Raw genomic sequence first — 15,143 nt, forward strand, 5'->3', positions numbered from 1 at the left:
ACTTCATTACAGAAAAGACACTGATTAATACACACACACACGCATACACACACTTGTACACACACATAGTTTTAGTATTTAATACAAAGTGCATTTTTTAATCCAATAAAAGTGTTACTGGAAATGTTATATAGTTTTTCTGAAATATCTTTAAAAATTGCATAATAAGGTTAATGAATATTTTAATTTTTTATATTAATTTACATTTTACACATACAATAGAGAGTTTTCAGTAAGAGAACTGAAATAATTTTTGGAGGAATCAGTAGGAGTAAAGTGCAACAGTCCTAGTCTAGGTATCAGAATTATGAGCTAGGTAAACTGGTAAATTCACTGAAACTTTTTGAGGATTATGATTTCTTATAAAATGAGGGATTACAACAGATTATTTTAAAGCATGAACAAGTTTTAATTTCTATGATATTCTGAAGATGTCTTTGGATAAAAACCATTAATGAGCGTTAGATGGGAGATGACCTCTCTCCATTTGGGACCATAATTAAATCTTAAACTCTGTGCTGCAATTTTCATATTTGTCAACTTAAATGATACAGCTCTTACACACAATAATTTTATAAAATTATGATTGCCAAACTTGTCAGATGCCACAATTACTTATATAAATAATCCATTGGATATCTCAGGCCTACATGACATTTAGTATATTAGAAATGAATAAAATTGTTTCTTAAACTTGCCAGTTTGTTGCTATCACCTGCAATCCTTCTTAGAAGTATATATGCCTGGGGTGTCTGGGTGGCTCAGTCGGTTGGATGTCTGCCTCCGGCTCAGGTCATGCTCCCAGAGTCCCGGCATTGAGGCCCTGGCATCAGGCTTCCTGCTCAGTGGGGAGTCTGCTTCTCTCTCTCCCTCTGTTCCTCCCCCTACTCATGCTCTCTCACTCTGTCTCTCTCAAATAAATAAAATTTAAAAAAAAAAAGAACATATACATCCCTATGCTCCCTGAGCCTGTTCAATCAGAACGTCCATGATAGAGAGTTATGTACCTCAGTTTTTAGCGATGGGCAAAATAGTAATTAGGTTCAGGGGAGTTAGGGTTTTACCTAGCATTACCTTAAACCATATACATTCCTTTGAAAGATATAAGGGACAGAAGGTTCAGCAATTCATGAAAACATAATACCAAAAATCACAGACTAACAGAAGTAACTGAAAGGTAAGTAATTAATGTTGAAAATTTACTGTATAAAATGCAATAGTAGATTTAGAAAAATACATAAAAGCAGCAGTGAAGGTGGAAGTGAGGAACACATATTTGTTTTTGAGGTGATGGAAATATTTTCCTGGGGATGAGACCATGAACTGAACGTTCTAATTCAACACTTTATGAATGTTTTGACTACAAGGGGCGCATTCTGGATGGAATAAGCATGGCGGCCGTTCTTCGTGTTGTAGGACATTTAGCAGCACCCCTTGCCTCTATTCAATAGATGCCAACAGCATCCCTGGGGTTTGAAAACAAAACAAAATGTCTCTAGACATTTGCACAGGACCTATAAAATAGGTTCCTTGTATTAGTCTGCTAGGGCTGTCATAACAAATACCACACACTGGATGGCTTAAAACACTAGAAATTTATTTTCTCACGGTTCCGGAGGCTGGAAGTCCAAAATCAGTGTCGTTGGTTTGGTTTCTACTGAGGCCTCTTTCCTTGGCCATTTTCTCGCTATGTCCTCACATGGCCTTTTCTCTGTGTACCTGAATCCCCGGTGTCTCTTCCTCCTCTTAAAAGGATATCAGTCAGATTGGATAAAGACCCCTCCCCTATGACCTTAGTTGACCTCAACTACCCCTTTACAGGCCCTATCTCCAAATATATGGTCTCATTGGGAGCTAGAGTTTCAATATATGAAATTTTGGGGGGGACACAATTCAGTCCATGACACCCTTTTTAAAAAGCAATGCCATTAGAAGGGGAGGTTAAAAAGAAAAGCCATACCAGATCCTTGAGTATTACCTTTAATATTTCCCTTAGCAACATATGGGGAGTCACTGAAAATTTTTAAGCAGATTTGGACTTGGATGAGAAAAACTTGGAGATAGTGTGATTGGTCTGAGGCCCTCACACTAGTACAAAACAAAATGCAGTAAGTTTCTGAACTCAGTAGGAATAGAAAAGAGGGGAAAAAATTAGGTATTTAGTTTTCTTTGTTGTTGTTCTTTAATTTTCTAGGTCGAATATATAAGTTAAGGATTGAGGTCAACCTAGTACGGGTAAATCCGATAAATTGTTAGAACCACAGAACCTTAGAACTAGGGAGGATTTCAACACATTTATACAAATGCCCATGTGAGGCAGCAATCTCTTCTCCAATATCACTGATGACTTATTTCTAGTCTTTATATAGACTCTTTGGTGGGTGGATAACTCATTTCTATACTAAGCAATTTATTCAATTTTTAAACAGTTATTGGTTGAGCCAAACTTTCACTCACTGCAATCATTTTTCTTAATTATGTGATGAAACTGTTTCACATATTAAAATTCCCCACTCAGTATTTGAGATCACCTCACATACGTATTTCTTTTTTCCTTACTGTCTTCCATAATTAAATTCTGCAGGGCTTAAAAAAAAAATAAAAAAATTCCTTTAGTTCTTTTCATGGACATACTGGTAGGCTACCTTCATTCACATAATCCCAGAGTGAGTTCAACTCATTATTCTTTTTAATACCCTAAAGTTTGGGTTTTTTCCCCACGTGAAGGTAGTAGAGCCTCTTCTTTTTTTATTGCCTCTCTACAAAAGTAGAAAGAACAATTCTTAGAGAGAAATGAGACAATACTTTATATGAAGAGCTAGCAGGAAATACATTACTTTCTAGATTGTTTTTAGCAGGTCTTTAATCATAAAAATTAAATACTAGAAATGGACAAAAATCCCAGTTCACACTAACAATTTTAATATGCAACTAAGTAACTTAATGCTCTTCTAGATCACACACCTATACACACACATACACACACACACACACACACACACACACACGTCACCCACGTGAGTGTCCGGGGGGGGGTGTATGTGTGGAAGATGTGTATCCAATACGAATTCTTCAGTTCTTGTATTCACGGAACATAATTACTAGAGACTTGTTGAGCGATAGTGAGCAAATATCACTATATAGTACCATAACCATGGGGCCCATGATTTAACCTAAAACATACAATACAGGAATTAATTTACTGTACCAGCATACCAATCCTGCAGAGTAAAAGCATCCGCTATTTCATTGGAAATTACCTGCTTTATGAAGGATCTACTTATATCACACATAGCACTGAACACATTTTAAAAGCTAATCATCATTATGATGAAAGATTAAACACACACACACGCATACATACAACAGCCATTTTCCCCCTCAATCTAAAGGAAGAAAAGCTTTATTCTGAGATTAACAAAACATGTGTTATTTTTTACCAGATTACATGATATTCCTATAGCATGTCAGAGATTAATTTTCTTAAATTGTCTTTAGTGTGACAATTTACCTGCAGACTGATTTCTTAAATATAATGCATGCATTAACAAATATCCTTTACATGCAATGACACGAGCAGCTTTAAAAAATGATTCTGTTTTTGCCGTGAACATCAACCATTTTCTGAACCTGGACACAAGAAATGAACATGAACACTGTGGAGGCTGACAGTTCTGACAGAGGAGACTATGTTTTGAGGCCAATGATTAATCTGACAATTAAACTAAACCCATTTGCTGTTCCGAGATTCTAATATTAAAAAAAAATACAAGTTACAGAAAAGAATGAAATTTATCAGAACCTTGCCCAGTAGTATGTATTTTGCTGCAAATTGTATGCCAGCTAACTCTGGTTTGCAGAAACAAGAATCACATGAAAGTATGCAGAGCCTGTGTATACTGAAAAGGTTCAAGTCTATTTGAAAGACTAATGGGGGGGAAAAAAGAAGTTTACAGTTAAACTAGGATGTATTTGCAATTTTAATCTGCTATATCAGGATGACTTCTATTGGCATAGACCTCTTCTGGGAGAACAGATACATGGAATTTACTATCTCATTTAGAGATGAATAATCTGGGGCTCGATTTAGTTATGCAAACTTGGTAGTTCACTGAGTCTTAAGTTTTGTTTTGTTTCATTTTGCCAACCTTTGTGCTTCTAGGGGAATGGTAATCAAAGTACAAATCTATAAAACTCCTGCAAAATAACCAACCAAAGGCATTGTTCAAAGCACAGATTCCTGAACTCTACACCAGAGTACTGAATAAGAATTCATACTGAAATCTGAGAACTGCCAGGAATTCTTAAGCATCATAAGTAATTTGAAGAAGTACAAGTAATTCTGAGTCCAACGATAACTCAGGGTTTACCAAAATATTGTGAAATAGAAGGGGATAATACTGATCTTGGAGGGATCTGGAAAGAAATTCCTCAGTAGCCTCATAAGCAAGATGGGTCTTCTAGTCTCCACACAAACCAGAATGAATGTAAAATGTGGTTGTTTATCTCTAAATAATAGACAGACTAGGAAACTGGATTAACTAGATTTCTTCAAAAAGGGATATCTGACAATATCAAAAAGATTAGAGTACTTAGAAAAATTCTGGAAGGAATGCAAATATCCTGAGAAACAATCACTCTTTCATTCCTTTTTAGCATGTGAAGTAATTTCATTCTCAATGAAGTTATAAATAGGTAATCCACAGTAGCTTTCTGTATCAGTGATACCACAGTTCTCTCTAAGGTGTGCCCAACAAAGGACTATGAAAAGATACACTGATGAGTTTCCTCAAAATCCCCAGTAAATCTTCCAAGGCGCTCTATGATCTCTATAGATCCTGCTAGTCTCCTCTCCCAGAGCCACAGGCAGCTGACGTGATGTGGAGCCTTAGCCACCTGCTTCCCTTTGAATGCTGTCCCTCTACCATCCCTTCTATCCCACCTTCCTCACCCACCACTTACCTTAGCTAACTCCCTCTTTTCCTTTGGTTGGAGGATAATGAAAGGCCTTACAGGTGTACTTCTATCACTGCCTTAAGGGAGCAAAGTCCAGGCCATTTACATGTTCTTACAGCCTGTGTATTACCTCTTCTTAGCACATTGCACAACTAAAATTAATTAGTTATATTTGTTATTTCTAGCATATCTCTCTATTGCTTGCTTATACATTCAAAGAGGTCAGAGGTCATGGCTTTCTTATTCAATCTAGTTACTGCAGCCCTTAAAAGTACACGGCATGTAACAGGGCCTCACTAATTTTTATAATGAATACCTGTAAAACTACATGTATAACTAAGACAAGATGATCTGTTGGCAACATCTGAGTGGCATATATGTTGTACAATTACTATAAAACTCTGAATGATATCTCAAAACTTAATCTGTAAAGTTGATTTGTTTTCTTTTATTCATGAATGATAAACAGACAAAAATGTCACTGCGGCCTCTTTAAAATAGATCACATAAAAATTAAAATAATTAAAATCTTGTAACTTTTCCACTTGAACTTATAAGAATAATTTTAAAATCATGATATTAATCTCTTAATTCACATAATATTTGATAGCATATTACATATTTTTTATTTGTAGTGATGTCCTCAATTTTAGGCACAAATCTTAGTCTTTTAAGGAGGTCAGAAAGCTTTCATACTATATTTTACATTTAATGAGCAAAGGAACGTGTCTTAAAGTTCTTAAATCTCACCAAAAGTTCATACTAGTATAAAGAGATATTTATTTATGTTACCTTTTTCTAATAATAGTTCTGATATAGCTACTGCATTATGAGCACAGGGTCCAAAAGTAAAATACAATAAAGTGAAAAGATACAGCTAGGCTGGTTAAAGGATTTCCAAATCCTAGTATCCTAGGGAGCTACAATATAATCTGTGAAAATGGATTTGATGTTTCAAAAGACATTTCTGCTATTTTTTTTTTCAACTGACGCCTGAATAGCATTTCAAAAGGAATTACAATGCAATTAAATATCCACACTTCACTATCCACACTCACCGGTGTTTAGTATAATTCAGAAACTCATGGAAGGGGACTGATAACATTACAGATTGTATTGGCAGACATTTCATTCAATTAGATTTTTATCATATGGAATAGATATTTAATAAGTAAAAGTGACACAAGTGAATAAAAGTGAAGGAATATTCTGCTTGTAGATCACAGAAACTTCTTTTGTGTTAGACGAATGAGTAGGTGATTTTTCTGGTTTGACTTGACAGAGCATGTAAATTACCGAACAATACGAAGCCTCAGAGACTAAAGCAAGAGAAGCCACAGAAGATGCTGAGGTTCAGGGAATGTAGCATCACCTTTCAATAAGGTAAGAATTGATGTGTATGCATCAGTGAAACTGTGCTGCTCACCATAAAAGAGGTCCCAAGACAGAAATAGTAATATGGGCTTTTGCACACTGCACTATAATTTAAACTCTCTACTTTTATTTTCCAGACAAAATGTGGGAAAATAGAGTTCAGCATGCTTCAAATTGCAGGCAATCTTAGACTGCGCTATATTAGGAAGAGACCATGGGTCCCAAACTTACCAGATGCATAATCTTTAAAAAATAATTTTTCAAAGTGCCTCAGTTTTGTTCTTAGTAAAATGGGATTAATATCTATAACACAGAGATGTGGAAAGAAATAAATTAGAGTGTTGTTTATGAATAAACCCAGTATCGTAGCTAAGATACAGCATGTTATGTTTTCAAGAAATGCTCTTCGTTCACCTACCATGTGACAATTAGAAAAAGCATGCTACTGCTTCCCTCTTCGTATAAAATTCCATTAGGAGGAGATAGAAGTCTTCATGTTAAAGCAAGCTGCATAAGAGAAAGAGGAGGCCATAAGAGATCAAACACAAAGCGATAAACAAAAAGGTGAGGAAGTATGAGAATAAGGGAGAATATTATGTATAAATAAAAAAAGATTCATAGTGTTGGTGGACAGTGGACTAGCTCCAATGTTCATCTCATGTTCTTTCCATGTGCCTTTCTGCATAGCAGAGTCTGGAAAGGAGAAGAATATATTTGCTAAACTCCCTGGCTGCTAGGGCTTTAGATGACAGTCGCATTGTGCCAATCAGACAGAATCACAGAAGGTTTGGAAGGGGAAAGGGCAGAGGCTGTGTTTTTCTTTTTACTTGCAAACATGGTCATGGAAACATCTATCTATTTCTTTTTCAGCAGTACTAAATGTTTCCAGTGTCCCATAGTTGTTTTTGCAGGCGAGGAGAAGCTAAGATGGAAGTAAGTCTGGTATGGTTCTGAATCTGCCGGTAGTAAAGTAAAGGGAGCGCTCTCACCATTGCAGTGTCATGAGTGTAGCAGCTCCTTGACTGTAGAGGTCTGCTGACCATGGCACTATGGAGCAGTTCTCAAGCCAGTGGCTTTTCATTATAGAAAAGACATTAGCTCCCTTAGGTAGTTTCGTTCAGTGGCGGGAGCTTTGGGATTCATTCCTGACAGCTTAATCTAGAATTCTTTCTTCAACCCTATTAAGGGTTAAATAACCTTAAAAATTAAATAACCTATAAAAATGTTTTTCTATTTAAACGAGATAAGTGGATTCTGTTCTCTAAAACTTAACCACGTAGAGGGAGATTCACATAAAGTTCCATAAAAGGTATAATCAATGGAGGAACTAGATGAATGAACAACAAATTAGACCATTCGGAAGATAACACTTGTGTGCTTAAGTCTTACTATTTTTTGGTTTGTTTGGTTTGACAAACCATGAGAGACTCTTAACTATAGGAAACAAACTGAGGGTTGCTAGAGGGGAGGTATGTGGGGGGATGGGGTAACTGGGTGATGGGCATTAAGGAGCGCACGTGATGTGATGAGCATGGGGTGTTATATGCAACTGATGAATTACTAAACTCTACATCTGAAACTAATTGTGTACTATATGTTGGCCAATTGAATTTAAATTTCAAAAAAGTCTTACCATATTTTATTTCTTAAGCAACATACTTCACTCAAATAAAAAGGAATGAAGTACAGAAAACAATCACTAATCATCCATTATATATGCTTTACCAGGCAATCTACACTGAAAAAGAAAAAGTAGTTTAAATGAACTAACAATCTATACAGGGAGTGGCATGACCACTTAAGTATAAGAAAATGTAGCAAGTACAAAAAAGAAACAGAATGTTCCAGTAACATAGAGGAAAATGAGAATAATTGTGTGTTTGGTGATAAGGGAGATATAATAGTACTTTTTATGATTATAGTGATTGCAATCTCTTGGGAATAGGTTTCATAAAGTGAGATTCACACAACTAGTTTTCTGTGATTAACGGATTCTCTACAAAGAAAGTGTCTCATAGTAATATGTTTTGGAAAACTAGGAGAAACCAAAATATATTTTATTTTCCTAGGACTCTTCAGAGACACTAATAGTTAATGCACTTCAGGATCTCCAAGAAAGGAACACAATCCACAATATTGCATATTTTTTTTTGACAACAGAATGCAGTTTTCATGAACTATCTGTCAAGAGTACTGTTCTAAGGAACACATTTTGAAAATAAGATGTGGCATAAGGTAAGGAATAGAGATATTTATAAATACAGAAAAATGGCCATTGTGCATGTAATGCATTGAGAAAAATCAGAACACGGTAAATGCTCACTGTTATAACTAATTTGTTGCTAAACTGAAAAGTATTTTCAAACGCTATGCTAAGTAATTTGGACGAAAGTCTGTAGTCTAGGGGAAGCCATGGAATTTTTTTTTAAAAGAGAGTCAGGTGTAAAGGAGAGCCACAGATTAGAATAATCATATGGCATCAAGTTAATAGACATAACTACTAATCCTGATGGCATGCATGCCAGCTCTGGAAATCAAAAAAAGTTTTTTTTCTCTGAAGGGAGAAGAATGATCAAAAACCTGATATGCTCCAAGAAAAATCTGCAATGCAGTACACATATATACACACAAACACATGTAACACAAGCAAAACAGACTTCTCTGCATCCATTTCTCAAAAAAGTCAACAACTCATCTCAGGAACTTTCTTCAAAATTTTTGGGGCTACGAATAAAAACTACTTAATTTCATACTTTGAAATTAATGGTGTTCTTTTCTTCCACTACTTTTTTCCAGTATTGCTCATTATGCCTTAAAGATTAAAAACGTATTTAACTTTATAGTTTTTTTAAGTAAACAAATAATTATAGTAATAATTCAGGGCGCTTGGTGACTCAGTTGGTGGAGCACGTGACTTTTGATCTCAGGTTGTGTGATCAAGCCACACATTGGGTGTAGAGATTACTTAAAAATAAAAGCTTAAAAAAACAATTATAGTAATAATTAGAAAATTTAAAAAAAACATAGCTAATAATTATTGAATGCTAATCATGTGTCAGGTGCTATTTTAAATGTTTTTTTTTTTTTTAATACAGGAACTATTTTGTCTTCAAAATAACCCTATGAGTAGGTACCATTTGCACATCAATTTTATGGATTATGAAACTCAAACCACAGAGTGTCTGGTCCCTTCCTCAAGGACACTGTTGTCTGGCTATAGGCCAAGTTGCTATAATGAAGAGACACAAAAATACAGTGGCTTGAATAAGGTAGAAGTTTCTCTCTCTCCTGGCTACACGGAGCTACAGTCAGTTTAGGAAGGCAGCTTTATTCCAGCAGATCATCTGAGACCCAGATTCTTTCTGCTAGTAGTTCTATTATCCTTAGGGTGTTTCCTTCTCTGGTATGGCTTAAGCTAGTTCTTCACCACCATATCCATATTCCAGCCCACTGGAAGGGTATAAGGGCAGTGGAAGGCAAGGATGTACTTTGAAAGGATGAGATACAGAAAGTGCCTACATAACTTCTTCTCATACCCCATTGACCATTACTTGGTCATATGACTTTCCCTAGGTCTAAGGAAGGAGGAATACCAAGAGGGAGTGAGAAAGAATGAATATTGGGGATAATTAGCAATCAAAGAATCCTAGTAAATCGCCTGGCCATTCATCTACTAATTAATAGAGAGCTGAGAGACAAACTCAGTTCTACCTTACTTAACTCTTAGATATTCTTTTTTTTTTAAATTTTTATTTATTTATTTGACACAGAGACAGCCAGTGAGAGCGACAGCCAGTGAGAGAGAGACAAGCAGGGGGAGTGGGAGAGGAAGAAGCAGGCTCCCAGCAGAGAAGCCTGACGTGGGGCTCGATCCCAGAACGCTGGGATCACACCCTGAGCCGAAGGCAGACGCTTAACGACTGAGCCACCCAGGAGCCCCACTCTTAGATATTCTATATCTAAAACCAACCAATGAAATAGGTACTATTAGCCCCATTGAGATGTCTATTTATGATCAAAGAGATTGTTATCTTTTTTAGTATCAGCAACTAGTCAGAAGCATTTCAAGATATGAAACCATGTCTCTGGTACACGGATGGCTTTTTTTAAACACACTGAATACATTTTTCTATCATTAGCAATGTGATACTCTTTATGTACATGACTTTTAGAAAATCTTATGCTCTATACATGTATCACTCTCTTCAATTTATTTATTGATTAAGTTGTGATCCTCAGTGAATTATTATCCTTTTAAAACCTTAAAAGAGGTTGAATACAAACTCTTCAAAAATAATTCTCTTTTGTAACTTTTTCTGGGAGAAAATTTGACTAATGTTGTTTTAACTTACAACAGCTTTTCCAGGAAAATATACCTCTATAAATCAGAGGGTTACCTACACTGACAGTAGTCCGTGAAACCTATTTCCTGAGCTTGCCAGTCAAATGTTGCTCAAGCTTTTAGTGAGAATCAGTATGCAAATCAGATAAGTTATGTATAATAAGTTAGTCTCTTTTTAGGTCAGTATCTATAGAAATGCATATCAAAATAAAAGTTCTCTCTTGAATCTCACTAAATTTAAACCTCAGCGGAGAGGCAAGGATCAAACAGAGAGGGCCAAGATCAAATTGAGAATAAAGTAATCTTCCACATCCCTTGAGCTCTCACTACAAGTGATGCTAGCAATCAGAGGGGATGCCTCTCTTGTGCTGGTAGCTGAGGGGGATAAAGTGAGGGCACCAGTCTTCGGTGCTCTCTATCTGGATCCTTTCATAACTACTAAAACGTACTTTAAAAATTTCAGGTACATTAGTAGTGCCATAGGGAGTTGAAAGCTCTTTTCATACCATTTTAGCAGTCATTTGGCTGTATCACAGGTCACTGTTTCTTGTATGCTACAGTAAACCTCTACCTAAAAGTGTCAGTCTGACTGTGAGAAGCTATCAACTATCTGCATGGTTGACAGGACTCCAAGAAAAAATACCATCTCATACACCAAACAAGCTCTCTGCATCATTAAATAGTAGCAATAGTCCTTAAAGATCAATGAATACTTCCAAATAAATTTTGCTTATCCTTACCCATTAGTTTTATAACAGTGCATGTAATGAGTTGAGATACTGATTTGTAATGAAAAATAATACTCAGATTTGTCAAAGTAACTTGCTTTTATCTTTCTGACCTTCCTCTGAAATTAGTCCCCTGTATTCTATAACTTCTTAGTCCAGATTCTTAAATCTCTAAACAAAAAAAGGCAGATGTACTAATGACTGACACTATTTTTATCTTAGTTTATTGTACAAACCTAATACTACAAGAAAATTAGTATAAAATTGAAAGTATAAGCAGGTGCTTTTCCTCAAAAGACTACTTCATAGATTTCTAAATAGTATAAGAATTATTATTGAGGCCTATAAAATAATGTCATGTCTTGCTATTTAGTTTATAAACTTTCCAAGCTCACAATTTTTTTTAAAAATGTTATGAAGAGTTAATGAGATACAATGATGGTTGTTATGCATACACAAGCAAATGTATTGTGTATAAATTCTTCTAATATCCTTGATACATCTATTAAAATTATTCCAGGAAATTTCTACTCTTCTGGACTTCAGCATTAAGACCTTTAAATCCAATCTTGATTTCTACTACAAATACTATGTGAATTCATTCATTTAGATGTTCATTTACTCAACAAATATATCTAAACAATTCCTTGTCAGTCATTGAGCTAGCACTGAGAATACAATAATGGACAAAGAAGACATAGATCCCACTCACGTCTTTTAGAACCTAATAAAAGAGATGTCAACGAAGTGCTTATACATGTATAAAATTACAAACTGTGTTGTTTCTGTAAAGAAAAAAATATGGATATTAATTAGGGGGTAAATACAGTTTGAATATTTAATCTGTAGCTAGAGAAGGCTCCTTGAAGATGTAAATGAGGCCTCACAGTTTGCAAAAATGATGTGTCCTGAGGCGGTAGGGCAGGGAGGAAAATATGAGCTGATGCAGAAAGATGAGAGAGAAGCAGGTACTCTGAATTAGGGAGCAATGAGCTGTCCACATGCTTACCTTTCAAAGACCAAATTCTAAGATCTTAAGCTTGAGCTTCAGTTATTTAAATAGGAGTCTCAATTTGTGGTCCTTCTTCTTTGTACTTTTGTGAGATGCTTCCATACTCATTTAGTAAGAGAACAACTTAAAACTCTTTGATTCTTTTTCTTTTGACGGGACAAATGAAGGCCCAGGTTAAGAAATACATTTTCTACCCTCCCTACAGCTAGACAAGATCATGGGGTTCAATTTTGGCCAATGCTGTGGTACTGAAGTGTTATGTTTAAATTCCAGGAAGCATCTTTAAAGGAAAGGCCAGAAGACAGACATGAGAGCTAGAGCCCAAGTATCCATTTTGGATCATGAGGTGATGCCATGTGCAGAGGATACTGGGGGAAAAAAATCTAAGGAACCTGATTCCTTGATGAGTCAACTTTACCATGCAAAACTTCTGCCTCTAATCTTCTTTTTTTTTTACATAAAAAAAGATGTATTTCTTTAGCTTTTACATTCCATTCTCTATCTAGCAGCCAGAGTGATCCTTTTAAAATTTAAATGAGATTATGCCTCTTCTCTACTTAGATCCCAAAAGTTTTCTAATCTTACTTAGAGAAAAGCAAAGTCTTTAAGCACTTCAAAGTCCTTTGTAATTCTTTGTCATCTTACCAGCTCTCACCTTCTTTCATTGCCTTGCCACTACATGGGTTCCCTTTCTAGGCCTTAAACAAGAGCAAACACCCTCCTGCTTCAGGGTCCTTTATTTGCTATTCTCTCTCTTAAAAAAAGTATTCCTTCAATAAGCCTATGGCTGATAACCTCATTTAATCCCCATCCTTTCCATTTTTTTTTTAAATCTTAAGTGCCTTCTATGAGCATTCTAAATAAAATTATATCACACATAGCACTCTGCCTTATTAAATTTCCTCTTCTGTCTTATTATTTTTTAAATTACCTACCACCTAACTGATTTCCTTCTTTCCTTTCTTCTATCCTTCCTTCATTTATTTTTTCTCCTACCATTAACTGTAAGCTTAGAACAACAGTGACTGTAACCTAGAAGTTAACATATAAAATATTTATTGAATACACGAATAAAAATCTTTATAAAGTTTACTCTAGTTCAGTATAGGTTATTGTTACAATAGCATAAATAAAAGCTGATGTTTTCCTATAACCTACCTAGCAAAAAAACCCTTGACAGATTTTTAGATCCTCTTGAAATCTACTGACAATATTTTTCAGCTACTTACCATCTCCCACCCCATACCTATATAACACAACACCTCGATAACACTGCTATAGGGAATTTTGTAACACTGGTTAGAGGAGAAAGAAATAGTGTATGAGTCCGAAATTTGGCATTTTCTTGATTTCAATGACACAATACTTTTCTTAGAACCCCTGGCTAAGGAAGTGGCTGATTTCAGTTGAGTTGTATTTGATGTCTCCTCACCAGCTGTGTATTTTGACAGAGAGAGGAGAAAGAGGGGAAGGTGAGGAAGCAGAGGAGTTAGTCTATTCACGTTTCACAAGACCTTCCCTGTGAGCCCTGCAGTTGCCATCAGAGCTTACAACACACACACAGTGTCCCTCACACTCCAAGGACCACTGACACAGAGTCAGTGTCAAGATGTGCAGCATGAGAGATTCTTTGAGGTCTGCACTTTGGTGGCACTTAGACACAAAATATTTGGTCACTTTTGACCTTCATAACTCTTGAAGCTGTGGGCTGGACCACATGTGAACTGTCTACTATCATCTTGAATACTGTTTCCTAAAGATTTCAATTACTATTTCTTACGTCTGACTAGAGCTATGAAGAAACCAGAACACAGAGTTAAAAGTAGAAAATACAGTGACACAGTATAAATAACTTACTGCTACTTTCCTACTCTAATTTAATCAGTAGTTCTGTATTACAAAAATCCACACAGGAAAAGTTCATCACAATGCATAATATAAAAACTAGAAAGAAGTTAGAATTTGAATAATGTGATCTTTCTTTAGCATGGATACCTTCTAGCATAAGGCAGACAGAAAACCAATTCTAGAAATCCTTTTTCTTTTTTTTCGCTAAGGTTTGCAATGATCAAAGTTGGATAAAAAATAATTGACCTAGTATCGAATCAAGTTAAAATGGGCATTAATTCAATATATGAAATAGAGGTTCATGTAGGATTGCCAGACAGTGGATTTAATTAATAAGGAAAATTTAGCCACTTCTCTATATAACCAATTACCTAGTACAGTGAATACTTAAAGGCTATTCCATTATGGTAAGTGTAAAATCTGTTTTTCAATGAATGTTAGACATAGCAAAACTTGATCACCTAGAACCTCGTGATCAAGTGTACGCATAGCTATCTGTAAATTTTTTAAGAACATCTTAATTAGATTGAAATGTCATTACCTAATACCAGATATGATTTTAGAAGCTTGAAAAAGAGGATTACATAAAAATGTGCTTTTGGGTTTACTACAATTCTTCCCTCCCAGCTGCCATAGGTCAGGGGTGTCCCAGGAAATAATCAATGAAATGGAGATGTGAATAAGGGAGATTAATCAGGGCATAGGCTCTCAGGGTGACCAGTAGTTTTGGAGTGTGTGAGGAGAAGGAACAGGAAGGGACAGAGCTAGAGATGAGGCTGTGGTTGTGCCCAGCCTCAAGAGGGTTATGCCATTGTGCTCTCATGTTACCAGCCATTGGATGTTGGGTGCCCAATGAAAGGAAAATAATCCTTGAACGAAGGCT

General features: G+C 35.7%; 1 protein-coding gene across 1 annotated transcript in view; it reads right to left on the minus strand.

Moving 5' to 3' along the window:
• The window catches only part of GRID2 (glutamate ionotropic receptor delta type subunit 2), a 1,429,995-nt gene that overhangs the window by 976,887 nt on the left and 437,965 nt on the right, over positions 1-15,143 (minus strand). The window lies entirely within an intron of this gene.

Source organism: Ailuropoda melanoleuca, chromosome 11 (genome assembly GCF_002007445.2).
Source record: "Ailuropoda melanoleuca isolate Jingjing chromosome 11, ASM200744v2, whole genome shotgun sequence".
Lineage (NCBI taxonomy): Eukaryota > Metazoa > Chordata > Mammalia > Carnivora > Ursidae > Ailuropoda > Ailuropoda melanoleuca.